This window comes from Amblyomma mixtum, chromosome 5, assembly GCF_055824585.1.
Source record: "Amblyomma mixtum isolate Tamu chromosome 5, ASM5582458v1, whole genome shotgun sequence".
NCBI lineage: Eukaryota > Metazoa > Arthropoda > Arachnida > Ixodida > Ixodidae > Amblyomma > Amblyomma mixtum.
The window spans coordinates 149,067,036-149,087,723 of NC_143016.1; positions in this window are offsets into that span (position 1 = coordinate 149,067,036).

Sequence of the window (20,688 nt, forward strand, 5' to 3'; positions counted from 1 at the left end):
GCCCGACGTCCCGTTCTCGCGTAACGAGCTTCAGCTGCTCGTGAACGCACTCGGTACCGGCAAAGCTCCCGGCCTGGATGGGTTGACTGCGCCCTTGGTTACGGGCCTCTGGCGTGCCCACCCGTCCTTCTTTCTCCTCCTCTTCAACGGTGCCCTCCGTCTCGGCCACTTTCCCTCCGCGTGGCGAAGGGGGCGGATCATCTTCCTTCCTAAGCCAAACCGTCCCTCTTCCCTTCCTACTTCCTACCGGCCAATACTGATGAACTCAATCCTGGGGAAACTTTTAGAACGCCTACTTCACGGCCGTCTTTACTATTTCTTGCACGCCAAGGGCCATCTCCATCCCAACCAGTTTGGGTTTACCCATTCGCGCAGCGCAGTGCAAGCCCTGGCCTCGTTGCGAACGGCCCTGGAAAATTTCCGCATATCCCGCACGCCCGTAGTTCTTATATCACTCGATTTTCAGGGCGCGTTTGATAGCGTTTGGCACCCCCTCGTCCTTCGCTTCTTTCGCTGCCGCGGTCTCCCTTCCAACCTGTATCACCTCTTGCGCTCATTTCTTTCGCAGCGCACGGTAGTCTATCGTACACGCACTGGTGAGGAGGTGTCCGCCAACCCCACTCTCGGCAGCCCTCAGGGATCACCCGTTTCACCCCTTTTGTGGAACGTCATAATCGCTGATCTTCTCGAATGTCCCATGCCTCCTGGCGTAACAATACAGGCCTATGCCGATGATACCATTGTGCTGGTTCCGGCACGCACGCGCCACGAGCTGGAGCAGTTGTGTGCCGATGTCCTTAACAGAATAGCCTGTTCGGCGTCTGATTCGCGGGTGACGATCTCATGGACAAAAACATTTTGTATGCTGTTTTCACATGGCGTGGGCGGAATGGAAAAGCGCAATACAACCGTTCGCTTTTCGGGTCGCCCCTTGAGTTTCAAACAGGAACTCAAAATTTTAGGCGTTGTCTTCGACCGCCACCTCACTTTTCTACCGCATGCTCACTTTCTCCGCGACAAGGCAGAGATCCTCACTTCGCGTCTTGTCTCGTTTCTCTCTCTCCACCGTTCCCTCCCTTCCTCTTCTCTCCGTAGGCTTTATTTTCAAGTTATACAACCCGCTTTAACTTATGCCGCGCCCGCTTGGTGGTCTCGCAGCGCCAATTCCCGCCTTCGGGAGAAGGTTGTTTCTGTGCAGCGGGTCCCTCTTCTCGCTATCACAGGGGCTTTCCGCACAACGCGCACGGCTGCGCTTCAGGTTCTCCTCCGGGTACCCCCTCTTCCCTTGGAATTGGATCGTCTCTGTGCAGAGTTCAACCTTCTAAATGGTGTACATCCCGTCACCTTTGGCGGTCACACTTACCTACCGTCTGATATCTTGCCCCGCTTTGATCCCTGGTGCGACCATCCCTCTCTTGCTTCCTCATTCTCCTTCGCCCGTCTTCTCCCTTCTCACTTTCCATCTCAGTCCTTCCTTCCCGGCCTTCATATATTCACGGATGGCTCTTATACGTCCCACTCTGCGGGTGCTGCTTACGTCGCATTCTCATCTTCCGGCGCGCTGCGGAACGTGGGCCGGTTTCGTCTAGAGACAGCCTCTAGTGCCTTCTGCGCAGAGGCTGTTGCGTTTCATGAGGCCTGTTGTTACGCCCGGCGCGCCCCCTCTCCTTTACCCTTGCATGTCTACTCTGATTGCCTTTCTCTCCTTCAGGCTCTTCACTCTCTTTCTACGAACGACTTACGCGTCCATGACATCAAGCGCACTCTTGCCGCCATTTCTCTTCAGCGTCCTGTCTTCCTCTATCATGTCCCCGCCCGTTGTGGTGTCTGGGGCAACGAGCTTGCTGACTGGGCCGCTTCACTGGCGTCGGCGCGTGGCCTCCTGCGGCCGTCGTGGCTGTCACCCTTGTCAGTGCGCACCCGCATGCGTACCACCGTACTCAGGCTTTGGTCAGACACCTGGGCCGCGGAACATTCTGACACCCTCCTGGCTGTTCTGACACCCTCCGCTCTCTTTCCCTCCACCCCGATCTCTTGTCCTTCTCCTAACTGGCCATGGTCGTTTCCCCTCGTACTTCCATCGTTTTGCCCTCCTTCCTTCGTCTTCTTGTCCATGCGGGGCAGCTGTGGGGGATGTTCTTCATTACCTGCGTGTCTGCCCTCTCACCGCAGACATAGCAGCACGGCTTCCCGGCTATCCGCACTCTCTTTCCCCTCATGACTTCCCCTCTTTGTTAGGTTCCCCTCGGTCTCGTGCGTTGCTTATTCGCGTTGCTGTTAGCGTTTCTTCTCTTCTTTTACCTGTCTCTCGTGTTTATTCCCGCCCTGATGGCTCGTAGACCTCCCTGCCATTTCTGTGCCTCCCCATGTCTCATGTGGTCGGGGGCACCATATGGCCAATATTGGTGGGCCGTGGCCCTGCCCCTGCCTCACGGGCATGTGGATGGTATGTGGATTTTGATATTTGCTGGCTTTGCGTGTACATACAGTCTTTGTTTTCTTTGCTTTTCGTTTTTTCATGTTTATTTTTTTTTCTGCCATTCCTTTTCGTTTCTCTAGCTGTTATATTTTCATGTTTTAATTGTTTGTTTGATTTTTTTACTTTTCGCTCGTTCTATTTCCTTGCGTTATTACATGCCTTTTTGTCATTTACTTGATCCTCTTTTCTATTTCCCCTTTTTTATGTACCCCTTCTGCTTTCTTAAGCCCTGCAGTATCTCCTGTTTGTTCGTTTTTTGTTTTTTTTCTCCTCGCTTTCTTTTCCTGTCTCTTCTTCCTTCTTACAGATCCCTCCACCTTCCCTCCTCCTGGCCGCCTGCGAGCCCTTCTGAAGAATCTGGGCACGCTGGACCCATCCCTGTTTTATGTTCATTTCGTACTTCTTAATCCTTCAGGGGCGTCTTCTTTTAAAAATCACTTTTCCCCGACCATCGTTTGTGCCTCTTTTTTTTTCTTTCCTCTTTTGTAATTGGTTTTTCTTAAATTTTCTCTTGGGCGTTGGCCCCTTTTCTTTTATGTTTCATTGGATCGCCTGCGATAACCTCTGGTTGGGTGCGGGCTTCCTCTCCAATTTTTTTGTTTATTTTATTTTATTTCATGAGAGTTTACAATAAAAGGGTGAACGACCCCGCGAGAATCAGTGCTTAGCGGCCAAAGTCCCACCTGCACCCACTGCCCAACGTCAGTCCAGGTCACCGTCACCTCGACGGTTGTCTTCACCAGCCCACCAGTCCTACGTCCGGCAGTCCTCCAGCCCGCGCCGGGAAAACTGAGGACGGCGACCCCCGGAGGTAGGGCCGCCGTCACTGGATATAATGACGAACATCCTCCGCTCACCAACATTAGCATGCGACCCGAAATCCGAACCCACGCCGCGACGACCTTTCGACGCCCAGAGACGCCTTCGCTTGACGCTTCAATTGGACAATCTGAACGACCCTTAAGTCCGACGACTTTTCAACGAACAGAGACGCCTCCGCTTGACGCCCTAACTCGACCGCGAGAACTATCCCCTAGTCCGACCTCCCCCACACAGCGTTTTTCTGAAGGTGACCAAGCTTCGGCTGAAATCCCGATCATCGTTGATGCCTGCTGCGTGACTGCTCTCGTCGATACCGGCGCCGATTTCTCCGTCATGAGACGTGACCTGGCGCTTGTCCTGAGGAAAGTACTGACACCTTGGCCTGGAACGCACATCGCGACAGCTGGAGGCCATCTGGTGACACCGCTTGGCGTCTGCACCGCTAGAATGGGGATTCGCTGTGTCACCTTCACTGCCTGCTTCGCTGAGTTGGCTCATTGCTCGAAGGACCTCATCCTCGGGTTTGATTTTCTTCGGGAACATGGTGCGATAATCAACCTCCGCGAACTTGTCGTGACGTTCTCACCTGAGTGTGCCATAGCCGACAGCAGCGAGCCCGACAGGCCTGTTTTTCGCGTGTGTGATGACAATGTCACGCTGCCACCACGCTCCAGTTTCTTTATTACGGTGGAATGCTCCAACCCACGCACACCTCACGGGGTTGCGGAAGGTAACCTGTCGTTACTGCTTTGTCAACAATTCTGCGTTGCGCGGGGTGTTACTTCCCTCCGTGGAATGCGAACGCAGCTTTTTGTTACCAACTTTAGCGCCGAATACCGCCATTTGCCGCAAGCTACAGCCATAGCCTATTTCGATGAAATTAGTGACTCAGTCTCCCACCGCGCCTTGTCCCTCAACGATATCCATGCATCGACGTCGGACGCCCCGTTATGACTGACGTGAACCCCGACCTAACCGAAGATCAGAACACCGCCTCCACATGATCCTTGACTCTTTTCGTGACTGCTTTGAGACCACTTCTAAAGTTCGGCAAACATCGGTCGCTAAACACCGCATTGTAGTTGATGAAGGCGAGAGGCCTATACAACACCACCCCTATCGAGTGTCTGCGAAAGAGCGGGAGGTGATTCGGAGGCAGGTTGAGGACATGCTCCGCGACGAGGTTATCCAGCCGTCAACAAGCCCGTGGGCTTCGCCTGTTGTGCTGGTCGCCAAGAAGGATGGCACTCTCCGATTCTGCGTCGACTATCGTCGCCTCAACAAGATTACTAAAAAGGACGTTTATCAGTTGCCCCGAATTGATGACTCGTTCGATCGACTGCGTCATGCCCGATACTTTTCCTCTCTTGATCTACGCAGTGGGTACTGGCAGACCGAAGTCGATGAACGTCACCGTGAAAAGACCGCGTTCATTACCCCCGACGGTTTGTACGAGTTCAAGGTGCTCCCCTTGGCCTGTATACCGCTCCTACCACCTTTCAAAGAATGATGGACACTGTCCTGGTTGCCCTGAAATGGCACTCGTGTCTCGTTTATCTTGATGATGTGGTTACTTTCGCTGCGACCAACGAAGAACATCTCAAACGCTTGAGTTCAGTATTGACGGCAATCCGATCAGCCGGTCTGTCTCTAAAACCCGAAAAATGCCACTTCGCGTAGCAACGGCTGAAGTTTTTGGGCGATGTTGTGACACCTGAGGGCGTCAGCCCCGACCCCGACAAGACGGCTGCTGTAGCTGCGTTTCCGACTCCCACTGATAAGCGAGCTTTGCGCCGGTTTCTTGGCCTCTGTGCATATTACAGACGCTTCCTGCAAGACTTCTCCAGGCTGGATGAGCCTCTCACCGGGTGACAAAAGACGATCAGCCTTTCGTCTGGGCACAGGAACAGCAGGATGCATTCGAAAAGCTCCGCAAACGCCTACAAACAACGCCCATTCTTGCCCATTTTCACGAGGAGGCGGACACAGAACTTCACACTGATGCCAGCAACATTGGCCTCGGTGCAGTCCTCGTCCAGTGGCAAGATGGTGTTGAGCGCGTGATTGCTTACGGCAGCCGCACGCTGTCACGGTCCGAGGCGAATTACTAACCACTGAAAAGGAGTGCCTAGCTGTTGTGGGGGCGATAACGAAGTTCCGGCCCTACTTGTATGGTCGCCCGTTTCGGGTCGTGAGTGACCACCACTCACTGTGTTGGCTCGCGAATCTTAAAGACCCCTTGGGCCGGCTAACTCTTTGGAGCCTTCGCTTGCAAGAATTTGATCTTAGAGTTGTGTACAAGTCGGGCAACAAACACAGCGATGCAGACTGCTTGTCCCGTGCTCCTATCCCGTCCAGCTCTAATGACCTCGAAGATGACCCTGTATTTATTGGTGCTCTGACCACGTCTACTCTCGCTCAACAACAGAGGGACGACACGGAATGGCGGCCACTCATCGATTTTCTTGAGGGTACCGCCTCGTTACCACCTCGACTATTCGCGCCTGGCTTGTGGTCGTTTTGCTTGCGGGATGGCGTCTTCTACAAACGAAATTACGGCCTGAAGGACTCTGGTTACCTCCTAGTGGTTCCAACGGCGCTCCGCACTAACGTTTTGCAGGCATACCACGACGAGCTTTCTTCCGGCCACCTCGGATTTTCTCGAACGATGGCGTGAGTTCGTCACCGTTATTACTGGCCCAGGCTTTCTGCGGCTGTCAAGCGTTATATACGCACTTGCCGCGAGTGTGAACGTCGGAAGAAACCACCTTGCAAGCCGGCTGGCTTGCGCCAACCCATTGCTCCGCCGAGAATTCCTTTCCACCAAGTCGTCATGGACTTACTGGGCCCTTTTCCCACGTCATCATTGGGTAACCGTATATTGTGGTTGCCACCGACTACCTCACCCGGTAGTCGACTACCTCACCGACTACCTCAACGACCTCCTGCACTTATAACGAAGTACTCAAACGCGCTTCCAAACATAAACAATATCCTGCGGAAATACCACCCCATTTTAACTGGTAACGACCGTCTCAAGAAAATATTTCCCGACGCACCAAGGGTAACATACAGACGCAACAAAAACCTGAAGGACATCCTGGTGCATGCTAGGCTCGGTAAGAAACCACCACAGACAGTAACTTCATGTTCTCGACCTAGATGCAAGACATGCAAACATTTACAAAGGGACACTACGGTTAAAAGTACGGCAAGCGATTTCAGTTTCGATATAAAGACCAGTTTTGACTGCATATCGTCCAATATTATCTACATGCTCCAGCGCTCCTTCTGCCATAAACAATATATCGGAGAAACCGGGCAAACAATGAGTGCCATATTAAACGGGCACCGGGCTGACACAACACAGAATGAACAGAAGGCAGTGTCGACCCATTTTAATCAACGCCATCACAAATTCGACGAACTCAAATTGTTCATTCATCAGTCAGGCTTCAAATCGACTAGGGACAGAAAATACTGAGAAGCATTCCTAATCCACAAAATTGAAACACTGCAACCAACAGGGATTAACATGTCCAGAGGAAACCTGGAATCTCTCAGGTACATTCCAGGGTTAGCATAATTTTAAATTAACAAATGTCTTGCACGCGGTCAGACCATTTCCTAGAACCTCGCATAAGTATATTATCGCTCTCTGCACTCTTCCCACGTCATATCTTCCACCCCATTTCCGGCCTTCTCACCCTCTCCCTTTGTTCACCCTTTCTTTTTTTTCTCCTAACCCCCTACTATCCGTTCTCGGAAACCATGACATTCCTGTTACCCCCTCCGCCCCACCTTTTGGCTTTCTCTGAACTCGAGCCATTCCCCCCCCCCCCCTCCCCTGCCTTGTCCTTCCTTGGAAATGCCCCTCCTTCAAGTGCCAGCCTATGTTGTTTGCCTTCTTCTCATTTCCCTGTACCACGCTGACTAACTCTCTTATCTGCGTTTTTCAGGTCCTACAGCGCCTCCCCCCCCCGTCGCAGCCCCTTCAAAGCCTTTGTTCATTACACACCCCCCGGATATAAGTTTTTCCACTATTGCAGCTTAACGAATCAAGGTTCACCTCCCTCCCCTTCCTGACACGCATCCCCTCTCACACCACTTTCCTTCCCCACCCTCGGGGCCTTCCTCCTTGGAGCGAAGGCCCTATTTAATCCCCGCCAATGATGAACGCTTTGCCCAGACGAAGACAAGTCCCCTTGTCGAAACGTTGGCTCAAGCAACCTGAGGTTTTCCCCTCCCTTGTTCATTTTGTGATTTCACCCGGTATTGTGAGACGAAAGCCCTTCCCCGTGGCACTGCTGCTGAAATTGCTGACTTTTTCATCATCAGCACAGTCCTCCGCCATGGCGCCCCTTATGTTGTTTTAACCTACCGAGGCACAGCGTTCACGTCCACGCTTAGTAAGGAAGTTATGCGGCTCAGTGGCACAAATCATCGTAAGAGCACAGCTTACCATCCTCAAACCAACGGCCTAACCGAGCGCCTCAATAAGACTATCGCTGATATGATTTCTATGTACAGGCGCGGACAAAAGTAAACGAAGCACGCAACTGCCTTCGAATATTTTTTCACCCGTCACCCAATTGAAATTTCCAGCAGTGGTTCGCGCACGCTGGTAGAGGAGCTTGGTGGGCTTTAAGTAGAAAAAAAAACAATTCTTCATTTTCATTGGAGAAGGCGTGATTGCACTCAGAACGGAATAGCATGCTCCGTTTACTTATGGCCGCGCCTGTACGTTGACGATGACCATAAGAACTGGGACGATATACTTGCGTACATCACGTTTGCCTACAATACTGCCCTTCAAGAGACGACGGGGTTCACGCCATTTCGTTTGGTACATGGTCGTGAAGTCGTGACTATGTTGGACACGACGTTGTTGCCCGATATTGCGCACCCATCCGTTGCCGACGCTGATGCATTCGTTCGCCATGCAGAGGCTGCCCGCCGGCTGGCTCGGCAACGAACCTGCGTGCGGCAAGAAGTCGATGCTCACCGCTATAACCTTCGTCATCGCGAAGTCATTTTCCAGCCTGACGATCAAGTGTGGGTTTGAAGCCCCATCCGTCTGCGCGGTCGTTCCGAGAAGCTTTTGCGCCGTTACTTCGGACCCTACGAGGTACTCCGCAAGATCAGCGACGTTACGTATGAAGTGCGCCCGCAAGGGAGTGTTCGTTCTTCAAGACGCCCGCCGACATCCGAAATTGAGCACGTCGCAAGACTCAAGCCATACCATGCCCGCTAGGACAACTCTCACCACGTTCAGTGCCTGGGACTCTTCATGCCCACACGTGGCTCCCCCTTACTTTCAGGCATCGAGTCGATGCCTTTCCAGAGGGGAGGGGCAATGCCACAGTTTAGACACCACTCTACCGGGGCCCGGTGTGGTCTGTCTTTGACCTTTGTCGCGCGCCGGACTTCGTCCTCTTCTGCTCGGTGCTAGGGTCGGCCGGCTGCATTCTGCCCAGTGTGCTCGCCACGTACTGTTCTGCCAGGGATAGAACGTTCTACCGGCGTCCGTGACAATATAATCAAGAAACACGGCTTCTCTCAGAAATTTTGCTCATGTCAGCCGGTACTCCGAGACTGAGAGAGCGGAGGGGGTTCAGATAGCAGTCAAACAGCGGAGTTTGGCTTGGCTATGAGGGACGCCGTAGTCAAGGGCTCCGGAAAATTCGACCACCTGGGGTTCTTTAACGGGCACTTATATTGCACATTACACGGGCCTTTAGCATTTCGCCTCTATGGAGATGCGACCGCCACAGCTGGGATCGAACCCGCGTCTTTCGGTTCAGGAGCCGAGCGCCATATCCACTGAGCCACCGTGGCGGATAAGCAATGAAGTGTTGAAGTTAAACTTTTTTAGATTAAGACGAAACATTAAAATGCATTGACTGAGTAGGCAGCTCAGTGGAATAAATTGTCTGAAGAGTGCGAAATGCTTATTGTTTTGCTGGAAAATAATATCTTCCTTGAAATCGGGCCGAAGAACTCCATTTCTCATCGGTGATCAACGAACGGGAGCCTGTTTACTAGATCAACAGTTTTACTAGATCAACATGCGGGAAAAATGACTGTCCCGGCTGGGGCAATCCGGATTCGGCGGAACTATTTCTGTTAACTTATAACGATGCCGAGAAATTCTATATACACTGCTGATCTTCGCTTTTCAGCTTATACAATTGTTTGCCTAGCTGTCAGATAATTTTGTGCGCATCAGCTTAAAGCATAGGGTTAATAGCAAAGTCGTAACACACAAACTTTGAGTGATTGCAGCCCTTAGCGAAAACTAATACGTTTTGAACATAAGGAATGATATGTATATTGTTTTTTAAACATAATTTGTGTTTATGAATGCACTAAAGATATGTAGGAAATAGGTTCCTGCAATTTCCTGCTTTGTATCCGAAACACATTCTTAAAATTTGCCAAAAATAACTCACTTAAAGCATACTTCCAACACGTTTCAAATACGTGGAAACTATGTATGCGCTTTCAGCATCTTGTCAGTGCATTACAATTGTACTTTCGTAAATATGAAATTAATTCGTCCCAAGTATTTTTCAATTCGAACGAACGGGCAGTCCTTTTAAACGTATTTGCAGCACACTTCTAGCTGTCACAGAGCAGTCTAGAGCTCGAAATTGCGTTTCGGGAAATGGCATTTGCCTGTTGGCACTATATTTGAAATGTACTTTGGTAAATAAGAAATTAATTCGGCCGAAGTATACTCCAATCCTAACAAATAGGTAGCTTTTTAAGCCTATTTGCTGCACACTTCAAGCTGCTGAAGAGATGTATAGTGCTCGAAAGCGCGTTCCAGGAAAACGGATTTCGATGTTGTCAGTACATTTAAAGTGTACTTTACATTTAAAGTGTAATTGCTTATATGAGTCAGTTTAAATACATACAAAGTGTGATTGCGTAAGTACAGAATTAATTCATCCAACGCATATTTAAAGTTAACAAATGGGGAGCCTGCGTAAGCACATCTGCAGCATACTTCAAGCTACTGTGAAACGATGGTTTGGAGAACAGTGAAACAGTGAAAGCTTTCCCTTGCCTGTCGGCCTTTCGTTGGTCGCAAATTCTAGCAGGAGGGCAATTAGCACTTATTTACATCACGTGTGGAGAACGGGATAGCGTTATACCGGCAAGGGCGCCATGGGTACCTCCGGGCCCGAACATGAGGACCCAGACCGGCAAGGCCGACTGGCTCCCTTAGACGCCTGTGTATTTGTTGCTTAAGAGTTCGACCCGTGGCCTACTGTTTGACACAAGTTACGACTAGCAGTCGGGTTCTAGATGTCCCACAGATTCAAACGCGACGAGTGTGGCATTTGAGAGACAATTTGGGGGCCGATAGCCTTGCGCAAAAAACGCCTCACTGGGCAAGATAATGCGTTGTCTCTGATGGGTATATATTAGGCAAGCCAAGTATAGCATACGTCGGAGCACTTGTTTGCTGACGTTATTTTTTGTCGGACTTTGCTGTGTGTTGTTACATTTCCTGTTCCAACTCTGTCACGGGACCTTCCAGTGTCACAGACCTCTTGATCGATGAAAACTTCACGTCTTCTCAGGGGTCGGCTCCTTATGCTTATCGCTTATAGCCCAGTCATAATTAGTTCTGCCGTTGACAACATTAACCCGTCTCGTCCGGTGAAGCAGACTAATAGACCTTCTTTAAGCCGAAGTGAATATATTTTAAATATATATATATATATATATATATATATTGTCACGTGCTGCTCACTGACAGAGTTGGTTAACGCCGCGACGGAACCTGACACACCTTCCTCGAAACGGGCGAGTTTGAGGCCCCGGGGCAACACAGCTGGCTCTTCAGAGTGGTTCACTGTCCACAGCTCCGCACGGCCTCTCACCACGGGAACGACGCAACGAGGCACTACGATACTCTTTTTAGAGCAGGCGAGTGTCGTAGGCTCTACCACAGCATCAAAAGATTCACACTGATTGTGAATAGACGAAACCCGCACGAATACTGCGGAGAAAGCTTGTACAATAGTGTCTTCTTCCACCGCAAATGCTCCAAAATCCGGTGCCGAGTTATCCACAAGAGCTGAAAGTAGTGAAGAATTCAAAGCAATTTCTCCCGTACGACAGTCTAAAGTTGCATCACACTCTTGCAGGAAATCAATCCCAAGAATCACATCATGCGTTGACCGTGGTAGCACTGCGAATTCTGTTCTAAACGTTAGACCACCAATAACAACATCCGAAGCACACACACCAAGTGGAACCAAAGGTTCATCACCGACACCACGGAATAACGCTGCACGGTTACCACTAACCATCACTTTCCTACCTAAACGGTTCTTAAACCTCAAACTCATAACGGATACGGTAGCACCAGTGTCCACAAGAGCCATTGTTTTCACACCATCAATAAACACTTCCAGTTTGTTCTTCAACATAAACACGGGCAGAGGTATATTGGACGTCATCGACTCGCCGGCGGCCTCACCTCCATCGGCCGCGCCTCCTGGTTTCCCGGAGGCGGAGGGGAAGCACGACGTCGAGGAGAAGGCGAACGCCTTTGGCGCTGAGGTGGCGGCGTCACACTGCGGTCAGATGCAGGTGATGAACTCCGCAAATTGCTCGGACCGTACGGGTCCCAAGCGGACGTTGGGGGTCTCTGCTGCGCGGTGTGTAGTTGTCCGTAAATATTCGCCGGGGGTTGGCAGTCTTGAGAAGTCGGGAAACGACGGCGGCAATATCTAGCGACATGCCCTGCAATGCCACACCGGTCGCACAAAGATTGAGAGCGCCAGCGACCGCCATAAAAGTCCTGGCGAACAAAGTCGCGACGTTGTTGACTGGAGCCAGGATCTCGCTGCTGACGAACTACGTCTTCTGGGTGGGTGGGCCTCCTTTCCGTCGGCTGGTGGCAATAACGTTGGGCAATGTTCCGATCATCCATGGGCAAAGTGCCGTTAGGTTGAGCCCACGGAGTCGACAGGGCGGCAACATCTTCCTCCGGTGCAGAACTGTGCCGCAGATATTCTGTGCGGCAGGTGTCCCGGGATCTGGACAATTCCTCGCGCACTATCTCTCGAATCATATCAGCCATAGAATTTGGAGGACTGGCTTCAACACTGGCTATAGAGGTGACATTGGCCAATCGTCCGAATTTAGGGGTGATTCGACGCAGCTTAAGAGCTTCAAATGTTCTGCAATGTTTTATAACGTCAGCGGTGGTGCTCACGCTCTCTTTGCTAATCAGGAAATTGTAAATATCTTCCGCAATTCCTTTTAGAAGGTGGCCGACTTTGTCTTCTTCAAGCATACTGGAGTTAACTAGCTTGCATAACTTTAAGATGGCTTCAATGTATGACGTGCAAGTTTCTCCGGGTACTTGCGCGCGGTGAAGCAATGTCTGTTCCGCACGCTTCTTCTTTGCCGATTCATCCCCAAAATTTTTCTTGATCTCGGTCGTAAAGGTAGCCCATGAACTCAGTGTATCCTCATGATTGTCGAACCAGTCAAGGGCAGTGGCGGCAAGGAAAAACACCACGTTAGCCAGTTTATTAGCAGCGTTCCAGCGATTGTATTTGCTCACCCGCTCGTAGTGTTTCAGCCACTCGTCAACGTCCTCTTCAGATTTTCCAAAAAATGTGCGGGGCTCTCGATAATGTGGCCAGTTGTTCGCGCTGGATAACCCGGGTTGCTCGGCATTGTCGCCTCCAGGCATGTCCGATGGCAGTGGTGGGAAGCCTGCGTGTCTACGGCTCCTTCGGTAGATGGAATGCTCCGTGGTCGATACCCGGCACATCTCACCAAACTGTTATGTGCTTAGCACGCACGGGGGTTTATTCACAGAGGGGATCGGTCGAAGCAGGATGGAAGCAGGACGCCTACCAGCGTACTTCAGCCCTTTCTCTTGATGATGATGATGATATATATATATATATACACAGCCCGAGTCTGCATCCGCGGTTTCGTCTACGTGGGTGAATTCGTGGTCTTGAGCGAGTGTTCGAGAGATTTGATTCTGGGCCTCGACTTTCTACAGGCAAACGGTGCTGTGATCGATCTACACGAGGCGCGAGTCAGATTTTCGACGAAGCAAGCCGTGGCGCAGAGTGACACAGAAGGCCCAGGAGGCAACGCTCTGCGGATAGTCGAAGACGACGTAATGCTGCCACCACGGTCCAGTGTACTGGTGTTAGTGAGGAACAACTCGTTTCACGACTACGAAGGTATTGCGGACAGTCACCCTTCGCTGTTGCTCGATAAGGGTGTGGCTATCGCGCGCGGTCTTGTCGAACTGAATGACGGCTGTGCGACAGTTTTTCTGACGAATTTCACGAATGAAATTCAGCACCTCGCCAAGGGAACGGCCGTCGCCTTTCTCGACGACGTGGATAGGTTGCCGAATCTGTGCCCCGTACAGGTGAATCTTCACGACGATGCCGCACCAAGTAACGCCCTTCAGAAGGTTAAAATCAACCCGGAGTTGTCACCTCATCAGAAGAACCTTCTGTCGTCGCTGCTACTTGATTTTAAAGATTGCTTCGCGGCGAGCTCCAAGGTCGGACGTACGCCGGTAGCCAAGCATCGCATTGTCACCGATTCGACCACGCCACCAGTTTGTCAGCGTCCATACCGCGTTTCGCCTAAAGAGCGCGAAGCTATTAGAACGCAAGTCGATGAAATGCTTGCAGACGATGTTATACAGCCGTCAACAAGTCCGTGGGCGTCGCCGGTGGTCCTGGTGAAAAAGAAAGACAACACGTTGCGATTCTGTGTTGATTACAGGAAACTGAATAATGTTACCAAAAAGGACGTATACCCACTCCCGAGGATCGATGATGCCCTCGACCGACTCCGGGACGCCAGGTTCTTCTCTTCCTTAGATCTGAAAAGCGGATATTGGCAGATCGAGGTGGACGAGCGAGACCGCGAGAAAACGGCTTTCGTGACACCCGACGGTCTGTACGAATTTAAGGTGCTCCCATTTGGACTTTGCTCCGCTCCGGCCACATTTCAACGCATGATGGACACTGTTTTAGCTGGTTTGAAGTGGCAGTCGTGCCTTGTGTACCTGGACGACGTGGTCATCTTTTCGTCTAGCTTCGAACAACACTTGCAGCGATTGCGCATTGTCCTTCAAGCCCTCCAGTCTGCACAACTAACTATCAAGCCAGAGAAATGCCATTTCGCCTTCGAGGAGCTCCGTTTCTTAGGACATGTTGTCAGCGCACAAGGTGTTCTTCCAGACCCCGACAAGACTTCCGCCGTCTCCCGTTTCCCACGCCCAACCGACAAGAAGGCCCTCCGACGTTTTTTGGGCCTCTGCTCGTATTACCGCCGCTTTGTTAAAGATTTTTCTCGCCTAGCTGAGCCATTGACTGCCTTGACTCGAGATGACACACCCTTCGTATGGGGAAGTGCCCAAGACGCAGCCTTCGAGGAACTCCGCTGCCGCCTTCAAAGTCCACCAATACTAGCTCATTTCGACGAGAATGCAGAGACTGATGTCCACACTGACGCCAGCAATGTCGGCCTCGGAGCGATCCTCGTACAGTGGCAGGACGGCGCAGAGCGAGTAATCACTTATGCGAGCCGCACACTTTCTCGATCGGAACGGAACTATTCGACGACAGAAAAGGAGTGCCTTGCCGTCATCTGGGCTCTGAGTAAGTTTCGACCTTACATCTACGGCCGACCGTTTCGTGTTGTCAGCGATCATCACTCGCTATGCTGGCTAGCCAGCATTCAAGACCCTTCCGGCCGGTTGGCTAGATGGAGCCTCCGTTTACAGGAGTACGACGTTACGGTCGTCTATAAATCGGGTCGGCAGCACCAAGACGCGGACTGTTTATCACGAGCGCCCGTGGAACCGGCTACGCAAGACATCACCGAAGATGCCCTACTCTTTGTGCCATTAGCATCTCCCGAATGGCGCAGCTTCAACGAGCAGATTCTGAGTTGGCGCCACTCGTTAAGTATCTGGAGGGTTTGAATGCTCATGTACCTCGTGTGTTTCGCCGTGGACTACAGTCCTTCATTCTGCGGCGTGGAGTCCTCTACAAGCGCAACTTTGACAGCAACAAGGAGACGTTTCTACTTGTTGTGCCATCCCAGTTACGCTCCGAAATCTTAAGCGCTTGTCATGATGAACCATCCGCCGGCCACTTGGGGGTCAGTCGCACACTGGCAAAGATTCGGCTTAAGTATTACTGGCCCAATTTACTACAATCCGTGCGTAGATACGTAACAACATGCCGGGATTGCCAACGGCGCAAATCTCCTCCTCTAAAGCCAGCAGGCTTTCTGCAGCCCATAGCACCACCAAAGACCCCTTTTCAGCAAATTGGCATAGACCTCCTCGGCCCTTTTCCGAAGTCGTCCAGAGGAAAACGGTGGATTGCGGTCGCGACAGATTATTTGACCCGATACGCTGAGACCGCGTCACTTGCAAACGGTACTGCTGCTGAAGTCGCCGACTTCTTCGTCCACAACATCGTCCTGCGCCATGGCGCTCCTGCAGCTATCATTACTGACCGTGGAGCTGCATTTACGGCCCGCTTCACTCAGGCTGTACTCAAGCTCACGCACACCAGCCATAGACGTACAACGGCCTACCACCCGCAGACAAACGGCTTGGTGGAACGCCTCAACAGGACCTTGACCGACATGCTTTCCATGTATATTGATATCGAGCACAAGACATGGGACGAAATTCTTCCATACGCAACATTCGCGTATAATACCGCGCAGCAAGAGACGACGCAGTTCACTCCGTTCGAATTAGTCTTCGGTCGACAGGTTACCACCCCCCTGGATGCTATGCTACCCGTGGACCCCCCTGACAGTGAGAGTGAACTTGATGTCGACGTCGCCACCTATGTTCAGCGTGCGGAAGAAGCGCGGCAACTGGCCAGACACCGCATTCATCGTCAGCAGCAGATCGATGCTGACCGCTACAACCTTGGACGCCGCCACGTTACCTACAACCCAGGCGACTATGTGTGGGTTTGGACGCCCGTTCGTCGCCGCGGGCTGTCCGAAAAGTTACTGCGCCGCTACTTCGGCCCTTACCTTGTTGTCCGCCGCCTCAGCGACGTAACGTACGAAGTTGCACCAGCCTCACCAGCTCGTTCATCGCACAACGGCAAGCGCAGCGACGTTGTGCATGTGGTGCGAATGAAGCCGTACTACGAGCGAGCCCCCGAGTGACTTTCCGGCTGCATGCAGTCATATTCCGTGATGTCAGACTCGTGGTGCACCTCTTGAACACTTTTTCTTCAGTCTGACGGTACCGCCGCATCGGGGCGATGCTCCTGAAGAGGGGGCAGTGACACGAGGATTGGACGTAGAAGAGGAAAAAGATCGCAGCCGCAAGAATTAGATGACGCTGAAGTGGAGGTCCGTTTTCTCTGGTGCCCTCGTTCAGCCGCTGCAGTTACTTTTCTGTGTAGCAACTGTTACAATATATTGCCACGCACCTAACGCTCACCGCGGCCTCCACGTTGAGTCGAAAACGACGACGAAGCGGCGGTGGGCTCTCGAGGCGCGCTGGCTCAGATCCCCCAGTGTGGGTATGTGCCATCCTTTCAAAGGCTACAAGAACAACAACTTTGTTCTGTGTTTTGGAACCTGGCTCCGCAATTAAAAGAAGGCTCCCAGTCTTGGGTTCTTCCCGACGCCTACCTTCACAGATCCTCTGGGGTTGACACTGGTGAAGGTGCGACCGATGCTCACTACTCCTGTGGACGACTCGACGCGCCCGCCTCTTGTGACGACCCCTGTCCATGAGCCAGCCGGAGGCTCTGAGGCCTGTCCCCCGAGGTCCTCACTTCTGACGGCGCGCCCTCGACTACCACTCCACTCCTGGCGACGCCAATGCCCGCCTTGCCCACGACTGTCCCTTCAGCCTGCCCCACCTATCTCACCCTCCAGACCCCACAAACGCCTAAGCCGTTTCACGGTTACTTGTTAGAGGATGCCGAGGACTGGTTGGCTCACTACGAACGAGTTGCGACCATTAACTGTTTGGACGATGCTACCAACCTACGTAACGTGTACTTCAGCCTTGAAGACTATGCACGCACGTGGTTCGAGAACCATGAGGCTACTTTCTCTACGTGGCCGGACTTCCGAAGTGAACTCCTGACTATGTGCGCCAACAGCGACTGCCGGGAGCGCGCGGAGTCTACACTGACCTCTCTGGCCTCGTGCGGAACTCGCCTAACACCGTCGCGGAATTTCTGGCCGACGCCGCGCACGTATACCAATTGCTGCAACAGAGATCCAACCAATACGGCCGGCAACTACGTCCAGTGTCGACGCTACCAACGTTGGACCGGTTCGATCATGATCCCAGGATGAATCGGACTCCCTTCGAGAACTCATTCGTTCCGTGGTTTGCGAGGAGCTGCAGCACCTTCAAGCAGCATTCGCCCCTCGCGTCGATTCCGTTACCAGCGCCATCCGCGAGGAAGTCCGGCACGCACTCAAGGCACAAGACGCTGCAGTTGTGCCAGCGCCGCAACCGACCCCATACGTTCCCGCAGCGTACCCGGCTACTGTCCAGCCAGCCACGTACGCGGGCGTCGTGCGCCGCCCAGCCCTATCTCCTGGGCCTTCGCCTTACACCCCTCCAGTAGTCGCGGTGCACTCTGCTCAACCGACTCCTTGCTGGGTGGATCGCCACCAGGCGCCGCAAACGACAGACCTCTGGCGCAATCCGGATCAACAACCGCTCTGCTACCACGCTGGTGAGGCTGGCCATCTCTACCGGTGGTGCCCCTATCGAGAAATGGGACTGCGCGGATTTTCTCTTGGCAGCCCCCGTCCACGAATGGAGAGCGTCCTCAGGGCATCGCCGAGTATGTCACCCACCCGCTTAGTTTCCAGTCTTCTCCGCGCCGCGAGTCGCGATCGCCTTCTCCACGCCGGTCATCGCCCTCTGGGTCCAGATATGCCGCAGCTCAACATCGTTCCTCGAGCCCTCGTTGAACAAACTAGCTCCGACGGCCTTTGCAGGCGAGGCCGCCGAACGCCGAGCTTCGGCAAAGCTTCCACCGCCGCACCAACCGAATCGACCAGACGTCGCACGGCGCATCCCGAACAGTTTTCCCGACGCGCCACTCGAATCACCCCGACGACGCAACCCCAGTCGCCGACCAGCTTCCGCCGCCGCACCGACCCAATCGCCCCGATGCCGAACGCCGCACTGCCGAAGAGTTTCCACTAACGCGCAGAATTGTTATAGTATTGTAAGTGGGCGAGCTTGGAAGCGCATGCCGAAACGGGTCACCGACGTGCCCTGAGGAGGGCGCGGGAAGGGGCGCCCGTAAAGCGACAGTACACGTTGCTGGCGGGAGTCAAACTGGCTCCTCTCCTTGAAAAGCGAGGGAGCGTTTATTTCCCTTTCCCTTCTTCCCCGTGCAGCTGGGCGCCGCGGAGACGGCGCCTGCGGTGTACTTCGCGTCCGCTGACTTGGGGAATCGTCACACTCCTCCCTTTGTTATGAAGCCTGCTGCATGGCACTGGTGTCGAGCGGCGCTTGTTTACGCCTCTATAGTCCGTAGTAGATAACAGGCTTCCGGACCCGGGAAGACCGACGAAGCTGGGGGTGCAAAGGAGCCGCACTTGACTGCTGTTGCGGCGCCGAGGCTGTTGTAGACGGCTCGGTGCTTAATGAGCAGCGAGGTGGGCACAACTGTTCCGTGTCCGTTGTCGCTGCCAGTGCAGGAAGAGGTTCCTCGTCGTCGCAGAGAACGCCGGGGGTCCTTCGCGGTCGCACATGGTCCGCGTGTCTGTTCCACAGCGTTCCGTCTTCGAGCTGCACCTGAAGCGACGAAGAACTTGTGGGATGGCGAACCGTTCCGGCAATCCAAGCTGGGCCTGGTCGGAAGTTTCGAACAAAGACGGGCTCGCCGAACGAAGGCAAAGAGCTTTTGCGTGCGTTGCTGTCGCAGCGCATCTTTTGCTTCAATTGTTTGAAGTCCACATGCGCCCTTAGGCCGGGGTGCATTCGTTGAATGGGCGTTTGCAGTTGCCTGCCCATAAGGAGCTCAGCGGGAGGGGACCCAGTAAACGCGTGCGGCGTTGTTCTGTAGGAAAGCAGGATCCTGTCGATGTTTGTTTGGAAATCTCCAGGCTCCGCCTTCTTGAGCTTCCCCTTAATTGTCTGCACGACGCGTTCCGCTGCTCCGTTCGATGCCGGGTGGTGTGGCGGGATAAGAATACGCCGTATTCCGTTCTTGCTCAAGAAATCAGCGTACTTCTCGCTCGTGAATGCGGTGCCGTTGTCGGAGACAATGATGTCTGGAATGCCATGCGTGGAAAATATGGTTCGCAGGCATCGAACTGTGGCGTCCGCTGAAGGTGCATGAACGGGAACCACCTCTACCCATTTAGAGTAGGCATCGACTAGGACGAAAAAGTAGTGTCCTTGAAATGGACCACCAAAGTCGACATGCAGTCTAGACCATGGTTTCTTCGGAAACGGACACGGATTAGAGTGTGCTTTCCTTCCCATTCTCTGGTGTTTTTGGCCTTTGAATGTGCCTAGTCCCTCTGAAAATACGTCCTTGTAGCAAGTCAGCACCTCGTCAATGCTCGTAAGTGAGTCAACGGATCGGACGTCATTGAGGTTCAGCTGCAGCGCACTGATCCAGTTTCGTTCGAGAAGAGTTGGACACTGGTCCGGAGCTACAAACAAAGGCAGTGTTGCCTCTCTTCGCCCGAACTGGACTGGAACGGTAACCTTGCCCTTAACGGGTGTCAGTCTTCCGCAATAACTCTTCAGAATCACGTCTGATGGATCTACAGAGAGCTCAGGAAACCGCTGTTGGAATGCGGTCTCCCCCATTACGGAGACACTGGCCCCCGTGTCCAGCTCCATTCTAAGAGGCCTCCCTGCAACTCGTAAAACTGCGACAAACGGAGGAATTGTTTGGTCGCTTTTCATCTGCCACGTCTCGTAGACTTGTGACTGGATTTCAGGAAGTTTTTCACTCTCTGCAAGGCTGTGAACTGGCTGCTTTTGTTGCCTCTGCGTATTGTACTTTCTTGACACGTTCTTTTGCTTCGTGTCGGTAGCCCTTGAGCGGCATACTCTGGCCAGATGCCCGATCTTGCTGCATGCGTTGCACCGGGATTTGGCGTGCTGGCATATTGCTGCGTAGTGCGGCTCTCCACAGCGATAACAACTTATCGTCTGTTTCATTTGCGCTCGCATCGCACTGTGAACTGGCTGAGCTTCGGCCATAGCCTGGGCTTGCATTAACATACTTGAGTCTTTTTTCGCTGTCTCGATTGCAACTAGGACCTTGACTGCAGACTCGAACGTCAGGTTTGGCTCTTCAAGCATGCGCCGTTGCATTGGCGCGTCATTAATG